The sequence below is a fragment of the Sebastes umbrosus genome, chromosome 21 (genome assembly GCF_015220745.1).
Source record: "Sebastes umbrosus isolate fSebUmb1 chromosome 21, fSebUmb1.pri, whole genome shotgun sequence".
Taxonomy (NCBI): Eukaryota; Metazoa; Chordata; class Actinopteri; order Perciformes; family Sebastidae; genus Sebastes; species Sebastes umbrosus.
Genome location: NC_051289.1, coordinates 2613124 through 2632800, shown reverse-complemented (window position 1 = coordinate 2632800; position 19677 = coordinate 2613124). Strand labels below are relative to the sequence as shown.

General features: G+C 43.2%; 1 protein-coding gene across 1 annotated transcript in view; it reads right to left on the bottom strand.

The window, feature by feature from the left end:
• The window catches only part of rnf152 (ring finger protein 152), a 47147-nt gene extending 28280 nt beyond the window's left edge, over positions 1 to 18867 (bottom strand). The window contains exon 1 of the mRNA XM_037757114.1: positions 18508 to 18867. The gene's annotated coding sequence lies outside the window, so the exon portion shown is untranslated. The remainder of the gene's footprint in view (positions 1 to 18507) is intronic.
• Positions 18868 to 19677: the final 810 nt, after the last annotated feature.

Sequence of the window (19677 nt, the reverse complement as noted above, 5' to 3'; positions counted from 1 at the left end):
GTTGAAATGTTTAAGGGTGCGCCGATCGATCAGCCAGCGACCGTTACAGGCTGATATTCGCTCTAAATAGTTTGATCGGTGGTCTCTATAAAGGCCGATCAGAAGAGCTGATCAGATGATGTAAAACATGCGAGTTGTGTCTTTAAGAGAGAGAGAGAGGAACATGTTGCCTTAATTCTAATACTTAATATACAATGTTGTTAAGAATAGATAAACAATAAATACTACTGTTGTACAGCAAACGGACCCAAAAAGTCCTGACCGGAGCCCCGTTAAAAAATGCCTCTTCCTCAGAGCGAGGTTTCTCATTTGGCACAAAACTCGGGTGAACTTCTTCTCAGCACCTGAAGGTGCAAAGCGCTGGATGTAAATGCAGATCTCTGAGGGAGCAGCTAGCTCGACACAGATACCAGGACGGACACCTGTGGGCCCTCCTGTTGCCATGACCACCGGCAACAGCAGTCAGCAGAGTCGGTGTATATCGCTATCGTCACCGGCTGCCGGCGGGGTGGGGGGGGGGAATCAGCGCTTCCTAAACAAATTAGCCCGGAGAAAACTGCTGAGGCCCGGAGCCTTTAATTACATCAACCTGAAACCAAATTATAGGCCGACTCTGCTGCACGTAATAACTAATACACATCAAACACTCCCCGCCCCCATCTCCTCCTCCTTCTCTTCCTCCTCCTCTTCCTCCTCCTCCTCTTCCTCCTCCTGTCCCACTCCATCATCAGTTGGAACATTTATATCAGGGTATTCAGTCCCAGGAGAGACGGAGAGAAATGTCAAGACAAGGGAGACATGTCTTATCCTCCCCTCCCTCCCTGGCCTTTTCGTTTCTCCTTCTATCACTCCCTCCATTCTTTTTGCTTCCCCGCTTCCCCCCTTCCTCATTCATTCTCCGCCACTTTTTATCCTGTCATCTACATTGTGAGGAGCGTCTGCGCTTTTCCTCCGAGCCTCGGCTGTATAAGCAGAGCGGTGCGAGATGAGAAGCAGAGGCGCCGTACGCAGAATAGGGAAGTGCTGGGTGTGAGTTTAAATTCAAAATGAGTTATCTAAAACTGCAACACTTCGTTTGTTGGCATTAGAGTAAAGAAAATGAAAGTTTTCTTAGTTCAAGTTATCAGAGATGGAGAATGGATGCTGGACATGAAGGTCGGACTCGAGGTGTCACAAGGTCGCGAGATGATGAACAAACTAGGAAATGAAAAAAAACATTTCGGCTCAGACTTTTCTCTAATCTTTTCATCATACTGAATGGTTTTACCTCTGAAACTTCTACTACTACTACTACAAGACATGAAAACAGAGCATCAGCCCTTTTCCGGGCCCAGGAACCGGATGAACCTGGGACTAAATTTAGCCATAATAAGTTCAGCCATAGTTCCAGGCGCCAAAAAAACAACTACCTGCTGTGTGTGTCGTACTTCCTGATGGCCCAGAAACTATTGGTGCAGAGTTTTCAGTGCTGAACGAGAGTCAGACACAAAAGCACCGAGTGGCACTATAGCATCAATATTAGAACAAGCTTTGGACATTTCTATTAACTGCTACTGATGTTAAAAGTTACGCCGTTGACTTCCCAGTTAGTTTAAAAGAGAAGAAGATAAAGAGTGTTCAGATGCTGAGACGTTTCTTTTTTACATTTTGCATTTACTCTTGTTTGCATTTGATGTAGACCGATGTATGTATTGCCATATGTATGTTTTTAATTCATTACGTCCATTCAAACATCAGAGGCGTGCAACAGTAACTGCAAAAAAACAACTTGTTTTGTATTCTGTCATCAAGAAACTCAAACAAAAACATGCAAAAGGGAGTTTTTAGTTTAGTTCCTGTGCTTCCATAGTTAGTGGAAAAAGGTGTGAGACAACTTGTAGACATCGTGTTGATTAAACAGGTTTACTCATTTGAACCATTTATCAAGACAAAATGGTAATCATTACTGGTTCCAGCTTCTCGAATGGAAGAATTTGCCTTTTTTTCTGTTGTATATTCAAGGATTCAAGGATCATTTACTGTGATTCTGCATCACAGGGTTGCACAACAAAATGCGGTTGTAGCCTCGTCCATTCGTGCTGCACATGAAAAAACAACATGACAAAACAAAACCAGTCGTGCATTCCTGTAGAGTATTTATGGAATTTGCACCGAGAGGAATGTAAACAGCAGCAAACAGAAACACTGGTGAGTTCTCTGGGCATCACTGTAGATGTGAGATGTTTGGGTTTTGGACGTTTTGGACTTTTAAAGACTGTAGGAACTTGTTATGAGCATTTTAAAGATGAATTGATTACTCAAAAAAGTATGTAGGATTTGGCAGCATCTAGCGGAGAGGTTGCAGATTGCAACCAACTGAAATTTCTCCAGTGTGCCAAGCGTGTAGGAGAACTATGGTGGCTGACACCAAAACGTGAAAACGTAGAGCCAGTGTTTGTCCGTTCTGGGCTACTATAGAAACCATTGAGTGTATATAAGAAGTGGATGTAGTCACCGTGATGTCACCCATTGGTTTGCGATTGTGGACTACGGTTTTGAAGCATTGAGTTCGGCATTTTGTCCGTCGGCATCTTGTTTTTTTGCAACCAGAAGTGACACGAGAGGATGGAGCTTTTTACACTTAGCTGAGGTGGAATAGTAGGTGCATCAGTTAAAAGCAAAATGCAACAAAGTGCATGCAGTACAAGTACAACCGAACGCTGAATAAGACATTTTTAGGCGACCAAAATGTTACAATTAACTTCCATGAAGTGAAAACACACTGTGAAAGGGTTAAAGTTATAAGACGAAAACACGGACAACTCCCAGACCGGACAACGCCGTGGTAGCGACCTGTCAATCACAAGGTAGCCTAAAGCATCCCCTGCTTTATGGTCTATCTGACTCTAAATGGGACCATAATTTACTAAATGAACATCATGCTGTATTGAAGAAGACTTGAAACTAGTGATTGAGACCATAAACTCATGTTTATAATGTTTACTGAGGTAATAAATCAAGAGAGAAGTATTGTAATTATGACTATACACTAAAGAAAATCCATTTCTGCCAGTAGATCCCCCTAAATGCTACACACTGTTCCTTTAACTGATGAAAATAATAATCCGTTGCAGGCCCGCTATTCTTCCTCACAAGTTCAACTTCAATTTATTCCAAAATGAATATATATGAAACGGGAACATGTGCCTCTGCATAACCATGAAGCTCTTATCAATTCATTATAAAAACATTACTGTTTGAACTGCACGTCCTCCTGCTTACCTTTTCAGATGGAAAGACAAGTACAGCAGTCATATTGTTTATCTTCAAACCATTACAGAGCCATCCAGGCACTAAGGCAATTAATTACTGAATTATACCATGCTGGTGCACAATGAATGCAATAGGCCCTGGGGGCTTTTTTCTCATTACCAGGTACACACTGTCCTACACAGGCGAAGCAGGGGAGGCTTTTAATAACATTTAGTATTCAGATTAAACTGTTGTATGCAGCCAAAACTGCGGCTTCCAGCTCCAAAGTAGGATCAATTTACAATCCAATTAATTCAAATTGTGAGGAAACATGCTCAGAAGTAGGAAAACAATCGGCTGTCCCAGTAACGGGGGTCTGGAGCAGAACGGGGGGGGGCACCTGATGTGTTTGACATGCCTCCTTTGATGCTTCACTACACAACCAATACAACAATACAGAGGGGAATTACAATCCTCCGCCACTTAAATGTGTTGAAGTGAGTATTTGTTGTGCTTAAAACGCCGCTGAGGGCCGCTGCTAATGTGCAGCGTTTCCATTATCGAAAAGTTGGATTTATTACAGCTCAGCAAACGCTGTTACAGCACAGTTTCATTCTCATTTCAAATGAACCAAAGTGGTTCACAGAAAGCATAAAACACAGACGCACACAGTCAAAAACTATACGTCTCTCTGAAAATAAAGAATTTGCCAATGACCTCAAGGTGCTCCACTTAACTGGAAATGTCTCATCCTACAATACATACATAAATGATTGTATTTGATCTTGTACAACTTCAAAAAATGAAACTTTAACCACCTTAAAGGCCTTTACACGACACCTGCGAATATTATATATCTAGGGCTTTTATTGTGAAAGGTAAGAAACGGAAGGTGTGGATCTGCTCTGCGCTCTTCGTCAAGGTTGAAAGGAGTAATACAATTTAGTTGTTATGTTGTTTCATAAATATAAATGCAATTCAGCCTCTTCTGCACAATTTACTTATTAGCGGTGAGAAAGCTACTTCAAAAAATCTACCTTGTTGCTTTTTCGGTGCGTAATATTCACGTTGTGAGTGTAAGTACTCAAAAACAACAGTTTGCATGTGCAAATTCATCGCATGAAAAATAAAGACATGCTGCCGGTGTGTAAAGGTCTTTAACGGCTAAATGTTAAAGTTGATATTGAGAGTGAAAGTCCATTCTAGTAGTTTAACAAATAAGTACATAATTCTCAAGATCGAGGTCTTTGTCAGCAGGTGCAGGTCGCTTGGTTGTCATGGAGATGGCTCAGTAGTCATCACATGTCTTTATACACAGACACACAACCACCTGTTATCCCATACTTAGTGCATGTGAGGATAACTGAGCCAGCTGTATTCACTGTGAGACGTGGTTGAAAAACACCAGAAAGAAGCTAGTGGATCGTGACAAATAAGACATCACCATGACAACTCAGCACCTGAGAGAGGAAGACCATGAGATGCGATTGAAAGCTTTTTTCGGGGGGGTCAAATTAAAGTTGATCTTCTTTTAATCGACCATTTCAGTACAAGTCAACTGAATTTACTTATCTGCCAGCTTGTAAAATAAAAATAGAAATAAAAAGATGAAAGCTTCACTACCTCCTACAGTGGTTGAATACATATACATATACATATACATATACACCGATCAGCCATAACATTAAGACCACTGACAGGTGAGGTGAATAACATTGATTATCTCGTTACCATGGCTCCTGGCAGTGGGGGGGATATATCAGACAGCAAGTGAACATTTTGAACTTTGTGTTCGAAGCAGAAAAAATGTGCCAGCGTAAGGATGTGAGCGACTTTGACAAGGGCCAAATAGTGCTGGCTAGACGACTGAGTCAGAGCATCTCCAGAACTGCAGCTCTTGTGGGATGTTCCCGGTCTGCAGTGGTCCAAGGAAGGAGAACCGGTGACCCGGCGACAGGGTCAGACCCGAGGCTCATTGATGCACGTGGGGAACGAAGGCTGGCTCGTGTTGTCCGATCCAATAGAAGAGCTACTGGAGCTCAAACTGCTGAAAAAGTTAATTCTGGTTCTGATAGAAAGGTGTCAGAACACACAGTGAGGAGCAGTTTGTTGCGTATGGGGCTTCGTAGCTGCAGACCGGTCAGGGTGCACCATGCTGACCCGTGTCCACCGCTGAAAGCGCCTACAATGGGCACGTGAGCATCAGAACTGGACCACGGAGCAATGGAAGAAGGTGGCCCGGTCTTATGAATCACGTTTTCTTTTACATCATGTAGATGGCAACGAGTTGGAGGTGTTGACTCGGCCTCCAAATTCTCCAGATCTCAATCCGATCGAGCATCTTTGGGATGTGCTGGACAAACAAGTCTGATCCACGGAGGCTCAAACACGCAACTAACAGGACTTGAAGGATCTGCTACTGACGGCTTGGTGCCAGATACCACAGCAGACCTTCAGAGGTCTAGTGGAGTCCCTGTCTCCACGGGTCAGAGGCAAAAGGGGGACCTACTCAATATTAGGCAGGTGGTCATAATGTTATGGCTGATCGGTGTAACATTTTAATTTCAGACAAGTCAAATATGCTATGCAGCTGAGGAAAAACTCATTTTTAACAAACTGTTTTCTATGCTTATTTACCTATTTATACATTTATAAAAAAGTTAAAATATGAATATATAATATATATATATATATATATATATATATTAAATATACATATAGAGAGAGGGAGAGAGAGCCTATATCTTTACAGATAAATAAAAATAAAATGATTATCTGCTATTTTAAAAAAGAAGAAAAATATGAAATATTTACTGCCATCGCCGCATTCCTCAGCTCTCTGCGTGTGTGTGTGTGTTTGTGTGTTAATGTGTGTGTGTGTCAAAAGGGGTCAGATGATCCCGCTGCACCACATGTGACCGTCGACCTCCCCGCTGGCAAGGTGCTGGGCGAAGCCTCGCCGGCTGCCATGGAGACGCACAGACACCGAGACGCCTAATGTAGCAGAAGGGAAAGGCTGGCTGGCCCAGTTTGTCATCCTGTTTGTGTGCCGCCGCCGCTGATTCAGACTTTAAAAACAGGTAAAAGCTAAAAGAATAAAGAGGGGTAGCGGTGACGGAGGCAGTGAAGCGCTTCCCCGTGGCAGTAGAGACACATTAGAGCCCCAGCGGAGGATTTGTGATGGATGAAGTAAATGGGATGCTGCTGCAGACTCCCTGGTGGCGAGGATGATATTACTTTAGTTATCTTCTGAGGAGCATGTGTGAAAGTCGCAGATATATATTCCCTTTTTTACTGTATAATACAGAAAAGTAGTTTTAGTGTGTGGATTGCATACGAAAAGGGCACGAACCTGTGTTATATGTGACAGACTAGTCTATCACAATCAATAGAAAATCACACTCATGGAATCTAATCACGACATCCCGTCTCAGAACGGCATCCATTCTGGATGAAGATGGAAATTATTAATTTCAACACCCTCCCTCTCTCTTCATCCATCCATCCATCCATCCATCCATCCATCCCCTCCGTCCTCACCATCCATGGCTCGTTTTACGTCCAACAATGATCTGAGGAGCGGCTGCCAAGCATATAAATTTGGCTACGAGGACAGGCTCATTGGCAGCGCTGAGCAGAGCGAGCAGTGGTAAATCCAAACGGCAGTACGTCTTTATTACGGTGTGTGAATGGATGGAGCGACACACTGAGATCTGAATCGAAATGTGAAGGAGTGGACGAGGAGAGGAGGAGTGGAAGAGAGAGGAAATGTGCACCATGTAACATGCCGACGTATCTTCATCTTCATCTTGATATCGTTCCTACGAATGTCCAGCAACACGTGGCAATTTCCGATCGTCACATGCATACAGTCTTTTCAAAATAAACTTCTGTCTTCGCAGGACACAGCTTGGTTAGGTTTAGGTAACAAAACTCGTGGTTAGGTTAAAGAATAGATCCTGGTTTGGGTTAAAATAACGGAAGTTGCGTTACTTAAGAGCAGAAGTTACTTGAGGTTCAGAGAACAGATACGTATCTGAAAGATACTTAAAACTGTAGCACGTTTGCTCCGCTCTACTTTCCTCTGATTAGCTGGATCAGTTTAGCCAATTAAGAGCTGGAAGGCAGCAACTCTTGATCGACTACAAACCCTACTTTTGGTGTATTTATCAGGTGTGGATAAAGCAAGCAGACATGGAAGTTCAGTCGTGGCTGAAGACGAGCAGTTCCTGTCATGACCTGTAGTGGAACCTGTTCGTAGCGCTAAATAAACCTTCAGGAGCTCACTAAAGTCATTAGGATGCATCCTCTGGGAACCACGAACTCTCAATCCAGCCATAGTTGTTGAGATATTTAACTCTACCAAAGCACCAAAGTGTTGGACAGCCAGACGCACCGCTGTGCCTCCAGCGTGGTTAGAAATCAGATAATCTCCCCTGCTGCTCATCTGCCTCTGAGCCCCATGCTGTCTCGCTTTTATCTCTCCTCCTTCCCTTGATCACTCATCCTTCTTCTCTCCCTCCTGATTTGCAGCTCATTGCCAAAGTCCCATCAAACTGCATTTCCTTTAGGGGGTTGTGTCCTTGTGTATCAGAGGGAAAAAAAAGGGAGGCGGGGAAAATAAAATCTCAATCACGGCAGGCGTGTGTTGTGACTCCTCTACCCTACAGACATAACACAGCATGCAGCCGCTTCCACAGAAGGTCCCAAAACAAGCTCCGCTGGGTTCAAAAGGGGAGGTCACCCTGAAAGAAATACATTTTAACAAAGACCTTCTCCTCCCGGGATAACAACCATATTAACAACTCTCCTCCCGCGGGCGCCCGGCCTGCCAGGTCCTGGAATTTAAAAAATACACCGCTCAACCAAGCCACCACTGCAAGCCAAGGTTTCAAATTCAATCCCCAAGTCTAATCTGAGAGTAAAATTAGACACCGATGGCTGTGGGCAGATGCAGGAAGATATCTGCTTACCTGGCCGGCAAAAAAAAAAGGACAGAAACAAATAACAACAGTGGATTTATCTTTCATAGCCTCCGTACAATCATTAGGTCGCCATATGCTGCAGCTTTTTTCTCATGATGCTTTCATGAAGAGCGGTTGTCACAGACTGTGTCATGTCCCCGTGATAAATAATGAAGGCATGTGCGAGCCGGCGGAGGCAGACAGCCCCAGATGTTGGAATAAAAAGGAAAGTGGGTCAGGTGTCTGGCTGATGCCGACCGCGCGGCTGCATGACGAGCGAGCGAGCAGACGGCGCTGAATACTCGGGACGAAGCGGGAAATCAGAGGATGGACGGTTATAATCTGTCATGCTTTAATCTGGGTGGTCACGTGACAGGCGAGCGGTGGGTAGATTCAGAGTCTGTTGGATGTAGTTTGTTAAAAGGTGAAGAGGTCAGGTGCGGAGTTGTGTCACCTGTAAACGACTCCCAGGGGTGTTGTATGGCTCTGTCAATACATCATTCACTGCGCTGTGCTGGGAGGGTTACGTACTGTGGACCTTCACAACTCAATGATGTTACACAAGCTCATCCATCTATAATACCACACATCCATCACCCCCCAGGTCCAGCATCCCTCTGGCATCTGATCAAAAGCTTCACATAAACAACCAACACTGGATCATCATGCAAACATTTACGACGTTGCGCCGTAAATCGACCATAAACAAATCCAGCTCGTCAATCATATCTGGGTCATTTGGCGAATCACGCGCCACGCCCTTGTCAAATTAAAAGCTCCTTATTTGCGGGTTAATAACAACAATTATCAAAGTTAAAGAGGCTCCTCTGGTCTTTGCTCTCTCGTAAAAAAAAACAACAACCCAATTACACACGAGGTCCGTGAACGAAAAACAACATTTATTAGCGCCTCTAAAAAGGCGAAGACGTCACGTCTGTGGCTTCATGATTAGTATTCTAACCATAATGACCCTGACGTGTTTAGTGGCTGTGATTTGTCTTTCTTACATTACACCATATGTTTTATAAACTACAGTGAATTATGTGTGGATGTAGTATTTCCCTGCACGGGCAAATTCATTTGCACCTCAGCCATGTTCTGACAAAAAATACATGTTCAATTCTGGAGGGTTTTCTTGCATGTGATGAAGATGAAGTCCAGTTTCAATAATACGTCTTATTGAAATGCTTTTTTCATACCAAATGACTTATTTCTAAGAAACTTATGAGCACATCTCTGGTAAACACAAGAGTTAAAGTGGTGCTTTTGTGTGAGAAACTGTCAGATTGGTCTTCACAACAGAGCAGCGGCGAAGTGCGGCAGGTGGTCTTGCAATGTCTATGAAAAGCTGCGGCGGTCACTCCTGAGCTCAGCGAGCTGCGGCCGTCTGATTCTGCAGCGAAGTGCGGCCAAACTAAAAGTTGGGAAACATTTCGCAGCCAAGTGCGTCCAGAGAGGACCCGTAGCCAATCAGTAAACAGATCCTCTGACTCCTGTGACATGTTAACCTCTGCTACGGAGAATTTATTCCAGCCTGAAACACATGAACACGACTCCCAGCCGCATAAAATTAAACTATTGCAGCGAGCCTCGGTGTGAATTTGGCGTTGGAAAATGAAGGTTTTGTGTTATTAATGACTGTAAATTACTTTTCCACACGGATCCATCTGCAGTTTGAAATCAGGAAGCTGTGATTTGAATTGAAAGTAAAGCTCCTCTCCAGGTGTGATCCCTCTGAATCCCTGGAGGAGACATCATTGTCACTGAGGTCGAAGGGTTTTCAGGTGTGTCAGAGTAACATAAAAACACTATTAGGAACCAGAGTACTGAGGTGTGATGGCACCTTGCAGGTCCGTCCGTCCTCGGGGGGACGTACGACCCAATGACGCATGTCTGACACCAGGCTGCAGGTGACTCAGAGGAGCAGAGACCTTCATCCTGAAGGCTGGAACATGCTTCATGCACACTCCTCTGCACACGTGCACAAAAACATCCAGTGAGGTATTTATTCACTGCAGATGGAGAGAGCTGCTGTTATCTCTATTACATCTCTATTATCTGGGTATACATGAGGAACACTGGAGCATCATGTTAAAGGAAAACGTGCCCATCTGTGTGTCTCTTTCTTCTTGCAGCTGTGTTTTGAAGGAATAGCGACTGCATAACACACAATGATGTAATCACCGATAACGTGCCACACACAGCTGCACGTCCACAGACTCTACTGATTTCAAGAGGCCTTCAGCAAGGTCTTTTACGTAATTGTGCACTCGTGCAATGACACTGGAGCCTTTACTCAACATCTAATTCTATTGTGTTTTGTGAGTGTTGTAATGCACTGAAGAAACTCATACGACAAGAAGAAGCAGACGTTTTGACATGTCAAAGCAGGAAAACCACAGGTGGAACTATACTGGCATTAGCGGCTGCATATCTCTCCGACAGACTCATTTGAACAGATTTGGCACTTTGAAACATGAGTTAATGTCCCTAAAGTCACATGTATTATGTGTAGACTGCAGATGTATTCTGTCAGTGTCATGTTCGGAGTGAAACCACCTCTGCGGGTGCAACTTTTCTTCTTCTCATTGACTTAATGGATTGTGAACGCAAAGGTAAATGATTTCCCTCCGACAACAGAGGATGCATTAGCCTTCACCATTCGTCACCGTTTACAATCCATCCTGCGAGCGGAAATAACGGCATCTATCATCGGAGGAGACACGCACACAAAACAACGGGAACACCGAGGAGACGGTGATTGATTCAAATTGGATCCTTCTCAGGAATCCCGGGCAGGAGGAGAAGCAAGCGGAGCCAGATGCCACAGGTTCACGGCTTTAAATACCGTCGGTAAGGATAGATGGACGAGTCAGCGGGTGTATCAATATGCCTGTTTGTATGCACGCAAGCCTCATTTTAGATAGAGCGGCTAAACAAATGGAGTGTCAGAGAAACACAGCGGTATCGGCTCCCAGGCCTGCTGCAGACAATCCAAAATATCAGGAAACTAAGAACACAATAAGTGCTTTAAATAACAATGCAATTCTCTGAGAGCGTCTCAGTTTGTGGGATAACCTTGGAGGTCTAAACGCCGTCGGTTACTTCTATCATCTTCCCTCAATTGCCACTTTAAAACACATCCGCTTCTCATCTCTTCCTCTTCTCTCTTTTTTTTATGGCAAATTAAATTTAGCCGAGAAACGCCGGCCTGTATTTCAGTCGGCCTCTCCTTCTGCTGAGGAGGAACCCCCCGCTGGCAGATATGGAGACCGTACCTCATTACAGAAGGTCAACGCCGCCGGCGCCCCGTCGATTGTCAGGAAGCTCTCAAAAAAAGAAATTGAAATTGATTCATCACCGACAACTCTCTCTCTCTCAGAGGGGATCATGTGACAAAACATTATGAATAAAAATGCACAGAGAGATGAAGAGGAGGAGAGGTGAAGGTCACAGTGAGAGCTCGGAGGAAGTGCGCTTGTCTCGATGAGCAAGAGATCAAATATACATCAATATATATATCATGATAACGAGACTAATGGAAACCTGGGACTGCAACCATCTTAATTCTTTTGGATATAAAATTTAGTTTACTGTACAGTCATCTGTTTCAGCACTTAAAAGTGATTTTCAAAAGTATATATAATTTTTTATATGTATTGTTGACACAAACGTATGTTTCGCTGCTAATCAGGCAAATGAAATACCCGACATATAAAAAGGTACTTAAAGCAGCAGAGGTAGTAAAATGGAGAGCTCTTTAAATATGAATGCAGCAAAATCTAAATGCATCCCTAAATGCATGTTTGGTGATCATATCTACATGACTACTGATCATTTATCAAATTATTTTGTGTGTCAATATCTCCTCATAATCAATGTATTATTTAATAATCGCCAAATATTTTGATAGTCGATTAATCGTTACAGTAATTTCTCATGTAAAAATGGCAGTAAATGCCGTTTCCAGCCTCTCAAATATGGAGATTTCCTGCTTTTCTCTGTTTTATATCATATGAAACTGAATGTCTTTATTTGGGTTTTTTGGACCGACAAGACAAGACATTTAACCTTGGACTTTGAGAAACTGGGGCGGACATTTTTCAGTATGATTAATGTATTAATCTATCAGGGGGGGAAATGAATTCCTTGTTATCTTATTTCAATAAAATAAAAACATTTAACTCATTCTGTTGCTAATATGCTAATATCCCTCCAAAAGGAGGAAAGAGATCTTGAGGTATTTGGTTCAATAAAGTGCTTATATTTGATGTTCAAAGAGTTCACACTCATAAAGTAAAAACATGCAAACACCAGATACCATCAACGAGCTTCATAAATGGCCTTCCTCAGAGACCAAACACAGAGTTCTCTGTTGGTGCTGAATGTTAAATAGGTGCGGTAACGTGCAGTGTGGACGAGAGCCAACAGTCTCTGCTGAGTGAAATGGTTTGTTTTCTTCAGGTAGCACAGACGTCAACAAACAAACATGTCCTTTTCATGTCTGTCTGAGACAAGCGTCTCTGTGTTTCCTGTCACTTCCTGTTTTTGGTTTGCTATAGGCACTCTCTAGACCTGGCCACTTCCTCCTCTGAACCGTTATCTGTACGCAGAAGGCAACTCAGATAAGCGATTGTGAAATTAAAACCTCGGATTAGCACGGCAGGAAGTGCACGCTGTGTGATCAAAGAAGAGCAAAGTGAGGAGATGTAGCGGAGACGCTGACGCTCAGAATACAAGATTTCTACATTTCTGTCCCTATTCTTGCATCACAACAACTGAGAGAGCAACAGGATGAAAACTAAATCATGCATTTTGTGTGAAACATATTGCAACAGTGCAACAAACTTCTAAATTGAAAGACACAGAGGATGTCAAAGTTACATCCCAGAGTTCATCTGCTGCACCAATATGAAGAAAGCAAAAAGATAACAGTGTGTGAACTCAGAGCGGGGAGGGAAACAAACTAAATCAATATGGTAAAACTCCTGACACAAATTACCCAAGATCCCGTAAAGGCCTCTTTCTCCCAACAGATGGGAACCAATTAGCCACCTGACTCCCAGAAAACACTTGGGCAGCCGTGTGGAGCCAAGATGCAAATGAAGCAGAGGGAAAGGTGGAAGCGGACCTGCCAACTGTCTTGGGAGAGGAGAAATTAATGGAGGAGACAGCGGAGGTGCAGTTTTGGAAAATGGAAAGTAGAATAAAGTGTGAAATGATGTATGGGAGGGGGGGGACGCAGAGCTGGACCGGAGGTCCCCGGAGACGGTACGGAAACAACGAGAGGAGGGCAGGAATACGTGTTGATGGAGAACGTCGCCTCATCCTGCGGGCGGTGAATCCTCCATCAGCCGACATCAGCATCAGCTCGACACATTCAATCTGAGGCTAACATGAAATCATTGATCTAGTTAATGAACATCTTGTCATATTTATTTAGGTGATGCACGGAGGAGGCCAGAGGCTGCGAGCACTGCAGAACACCACGACTTTCAATCACTGTTTTTGAGGGTAAAGCCGGTTAAACCAGCTGTGCTCCGGTCTACCTCATTCTACATAACATACTGTAGGCTATAGAGCTGTTGGCAAAACATCGACTACGTTTACATGCACGCTAATATTCCACTATTATTCGACAACATTGTGAATTCGATATGGGTCATACTCTGTTTGGATATTCTGAATTAGGCCTAAATGGAGCATTTTCTGATTAAGACATGTTGGATACGCCGATATTATTCGGGTTTTAAGGGCATTCTTTGGACAGCGCGTTCGGTATATATGCCTCTAAATTGTTTTTTTTACGGCAGTACCAAGCCCTGCTTACATGGCACCATTCAACTTATCTGAAAGCATAACAACCACCAAGGTTTTCACAAATGCAAAGACTGATCCCAAACCTGCAAGGGACTAAAAAAAAAAATAAGGTGCCTGTTTCAATTTGACGCAGAATAAAGCTGCAACCTTTTCAGATGCCAAACTCCCAGCATCACATTTCAAATATCTCACGCCCGTCCAAAGTAAAAAAGAGAGGCTGGAATAAGATGCCAGGACAAGTTAAGCTCCTAAGGACAAATTCAAAGCTGTGAACGTGTCTGAAGCTCCGTGTCTCAGCAAACTCAAAAGCAATGTTTACCTTCATTCCCTGCGGCTTCTCGCTGCACAAGGTATCAGGCAGCTGTTAGATAAAGCCAAGTAAATATTGGTAAGTGTCGGTGATATGAGGCGACATATTCCTCCGGAGATTTAGTCGCACTGGCTGCAACAGCTGAATCCGAGAAATCTGCATAATCTGGGTCTTCATTTATAGTACAAAGATATTAGATATGTTGCAGGGCTTTCTGTCTGTATTACTTTCTACAGGTATTCATGATATGTTGACCACACCTATATATTCATACACACATACCAATGAAAGTGCTTTTTCATTTTACGTATGTTCCAGTTCCTTATCTTGTTCCAACAACTTGAGCAATTAAACCAACTGATGCATTTGAATAACTGAGATAACTGTTATCTTTGCAGCTCCAGACCTTTGCTCCGTCTCACGTTGTTCTACATATTTCTTTAAAACAAAGAGCACAATGTTTTAGTGAAATGCCTCAGCAGCTTTTAAATTAGTGCAAGCCCAAAATCTGTGAGAGGAGCGATAACAGACATGAACAGGTTTTATGGGTGAAATCCAGCTTCTTCTCTCGGTGAGTTCTTAATCTCAAACTGTACAAACACACTAATGTGCCCGGTCAAATCCATCACGTTTCACTTAGAAGTGCAGAGTGCAATCGGATTTGTCTGACTGCCCGTCTCCCGCTGCCAAACTCTCTAAACTGGCAGGTTGACAGGTTACCACAACTCTGTCCAATAAACAAGCAACTTATGAATTCATGTGACGGGTTGTTTAGAAGATATACTCAGCCGGAGTGAATGTGAACTTTAACAAGAATGCAGGAATGTAAACGTCCATGCAATAGTTTGATGTGTGGATTAGTTCTCTAATAGAAGAAGTCTGAATGACTACACTGACTGAACTATTTGTCTTCTTGCATCCTTCTTCTTGTTGTTTATTGTTCCTGCAACATGTGTTTGTAATTTTTACTACATCGTCTCCTCGTGAGTCACCAACTCTGATCCCTGTTCACTTCACAAACACAGTAAACACCATGCACATACTGACAATAATGATGTTTCAAACTGGATTAAAGATACAGGAATGAAGAGCATAAACTCCACTGAAAACCTACAAACACTTCTATATTCATTAACGATTCTTATTCAATTTGAATTATCTAATCATTGTCAATGGAAAATGTCCATCACAAGCAAAGTAAGAAACCTATACCAACCAGCCAACGTGAGGAACACCCTGAGGCTAGGCTAACAGAAGCCATGTCCGCTTAGGCTAACGTTAGCTCTCATAGTAACTTCAGGGTTCATCGGCAAGAATGAAATTACTTTACTGTCATTTTAAAATATCCCGACAACAGACGGGACCAGAGTAAGGACATAGATTCCTTTGTTTACGGCGTTGTGTTGCGCTACATTGTCAATAAAGACAGAATAAAATTTACATTTACGGCTGTACTCGTGGTGAAAAGAGCTGATTTGCATCAGATTTGCATATTCATCGGGGGGGCAGTACTGGCAGATCTCCGCCGGGTGTGTCTCCCTCTCACCTCCAGAAACAAAAGAAGAGTTGAATCTCACTCTATTGTCCCTCCCGGCTCCTTTACAATCAAGATGGTGTCAAAGATAACAAAGCCAGGGATTTATTCATCTGGTATCGTGTCTAACTTTAGTGGATAATGACTTATCGGGTATGGAATTAATCTGCAGTTCAAAATGAGGCGAAACTTTTGTACAGATGTCAGTTTTTGAGCCACGGCAAAGACCAAAATGTGGCCTGTTACCGACTAGTGTGATGGAAATTGTGGTATTAAAGACTTACATGCAATCTGTCCTTAAAGTTTTGCAATCTTTAAGAAACAGATGTTGTAAGCATTTAAGACACGTCAGAGCATGAGAAAGGATTCAGTGGTATCAGTTCAACTATGTGTTAGTTCCCGTTGTGTTTAGATCCCCTGCTGTGGAGGATGTTGACACCTGGCATAGAGAGTGTTTGATGATTGTCTGTACTACTTTATAAGGCTGTATGTAACTCATTTTAGGGCGCTCATTCACTAAGAATGATGTGATGCGTGCAAACATTAAAGGCCTTTAGGTTTGATAGACAAATGTTGTGCATTCTGTTGCCTCTTTCTCTCTTAGTAGAAAACAACACATTTTAAGTTGCCACGACACTAGATAGGGCTTGTTTTTTAGCCTAGCCAATTGCAGGAAATGCCTTTTGCTACTGAAGCAGTTGTTGATGACTTGCGGCCCCTACCCGCCGGTTAAGAGGAGCGATGAGTCAACAGTCGGTGACGGTATAAAACAGTCAATTAAATTATTTTTTGAAAAGGTGTGAATCACCGCAACCACAAGAGCCCCTTGATCAAACAGTCGTAAATTAGCACAAAAAATATCAGGTTGATGGGTCCAGTAGTATGTGAGATTAGCTGCGGACAGACAGACAGATGCACACACGACCTAACGCATGATCTCCACCAGGCAAAATTGATGCATCATGTGCTGTGAAATCCTGAATTTTAGTCACAAGTAGATCCTACAATTCCCATAATGCAGCTGACCAGCATCTTTCGTTACACCCTCCCCGTGTGTGGTAAATGTCTCTTTGAACTCATCGCCCTCAGGCCTTCATTAAAAAAAAGTTTCCAAGCCGAAGCCAACAGAATAAACAAACACAGACAGAGTAGTGCTCCACATGACGAGCATGTTAATCTTGATGTGTAAAATGGGCGGAGTGCCCCTTTAAAGTGGGTCAAGCTTTCTTATCTGATCTTGAGATTCAAACTTAAAAAAGGTGTCAAAACATAGTCTTAAGATTTCTTCATTCAGATTCTTTCTTTCTTTTTAAATCTGCTAATCAAGAAGTGTTCCAGCCTAAAAAGACCAAACTGTGGGGGATATATAAGGAACCAGTAGGTAGTTTGTGCCCCAAGGTCTCCCAAGCAGGTTAATCCGACCATGATCACTATCTTCAAAGTCCTTGTTTTGTCCAAAAACACGCCAAACCCCAAAGGTATTCAATCAGAACAACAATATAAGTTGCCATCTATACCCTACAGCTGTACACAACACCCATAAATAACCCACCTGTCATCTACTGCATGTCACCATCATCGATGTAACACACACACACACAAATACATGCAGGAAATGGTTTTACAGACAAGAAGGAACCCGCTCACAAAGCAAGCAGCGAAGGTTTTTACAGCATCGCAGAACAAGAAATCAAACTGACATTAAAGTCTCATTCTAACACAGTAATCCTGCAGGCAATTAAGTTAGCCCAGAATTAAGTGAGAGTTGACACATCCGAAATGTTGGATGAATTCCAGCAGCAGCAAATCAGGCACACAAAAAAAAAAAGCAAGGGGGATTACAAGGTTTTTTTTAAATTCATGGAGGAAGAAGACTCATAAATGTAATAAGAAGAATCACTGGAAATCCCCATCATCTGACCCTTTTACTTAGCATTTCAAAAACAACAGGCTCATTCTGCATGTGAAAAGACACTGAAGAGAGGGAGGGAGGGAGGGAGGGAGGGAGGGGAAAAGCCACTTCTACATTTCATTATCACCTCACACACACACACACACACACACACACATCACTCCAGGAGGTGTCTCCCAGGAAAGATGCTTTTGATGAATGCAACTTTACACTAAAAAAAACACATGATAATAGAAGAAGGAGGTCAAAGTGTCTCTAAAACCACTAAGGATGCAGAAGTAAATCTAAAAGTTTACTTTATTGGTTTTTAACCAATCACTGTAACAATGGTTGTCAATAACATTATAGACTGTGAAGGTACACAGGAGCTCAGATAGCAACACAAAGCATGTCTGATAGTGAAACAAAGGGAACATATTGATTCAGATATGAATGTCTGTAGAGAAATGTGAAGCCACAGTAGGAAATGAGTGGGAATAAAAACATGAAGCATTCATTCTTATTCCATTAAATCAATGCTACACTCATAAATCAACGCTTTCAATCATGCATTTGGTGTTGCACGACTCACTGAACACATTGCACATGCAGAAGAAGTGTGCAGACAAAGAGAAATAAGAGAGGGATGCAGCTGATGGAACAAACAAAGACACATCCTCACATCGGAAAGAACTTTCCTCAGACCAGGGACCATGCAATAAATCAGCATGTTTTTAAAGACGGATGTGGAGCTCACCTTTTGTTAGTTCCTCTGTGGGATAACAGCAGCAGTCTGTCCTCTGTGTGTCTCTCTGTCTCTCTGTGTCTCTGTGTCTGGTGGGTGTCTGCTCTCCTCCAGCAGCAGAAATGTAGATGCGCGCTTCCTCCTCGTTCAGTGGCTCGATGTTTTCTTCCTCCTCTGATTCAAACCAGAGAAACACAGAAAAGCCCTCCCACTCTCTCTCTCTCTCTCTCTCTCTCTCTCTCTCTCTCTCTCTCTCTCTCTGTGAGAGTGGATACGCCCTCTCTCACTGTAGGAGGAGGAGAAGACATGTACTCACACACATTAACAGGCTCCAGGTGACACACTGAGAATAAAAACCTGATGATGATGATGATGATGATGATGATGTGATGTGGGGAGTCTGGTCTGGAGGAGTCCTGCTTCGCTCCGCTGGCTTCTTTGGTGGCTCTGACACTGCAAAAAATGTCCATCCTGACATGTCTTTGGAGTCTTTGTGCCCTGATCCCCCGCTAGTTCACCCAATTTCCCCTCTGATTACCCCTTTTTTTCAGACCGAGTACAAGTACAAGTACTTATATTTGGGTACTCGCCGATACCGATTACCGATACGAGTACTTCTCTGTGCCAAAAGACCCTCGTTAACACCCAGTTGCCCCTCTGGTTGGTCATGGGGTCCTCTGTTCAACCTAAGCTCCCCTATGTTCACCCATGTGTGTTTTTGATCAAACCAAATGCCCCTCTGGTTGGTCTAATCATCCCTTTGGATCAGTCCAAATTCCCCTCTGGTCCTCCTAAATGGTCCTTTGGTTATCCAGGTGCCTTTCTGGTCAGCCTAAATGCCCCTTTGGTTACGCAAAAGCCCCTTTGTTGTCACCCAAGCACTGGTCATCCCTTTTGATCAGCCCAAATGCCCCCTTGGTCACTTCTTTCTCGTCGCTAAAATGCCCTTCTGGTTGGTTTAATGCACCTCTAGTGCCTTTCCTGTCACCCAGTTGCCCCTCTGATTGGTCAAGGGGCCCCTATGGTCACCCAGTGTGTGTTTTTGCCGCTAAATGCCTCTCTGGTTGGTCCAATCGTCCCGTTTGCTCAGCCCAAAGGCCCTCCTGGTCTTCCTAAATGCTACTTTGGTTACCCAGGTGCCTTTCCTGTCACCTAGTCGCCCTTCTGCTCGGCTTTATGCTC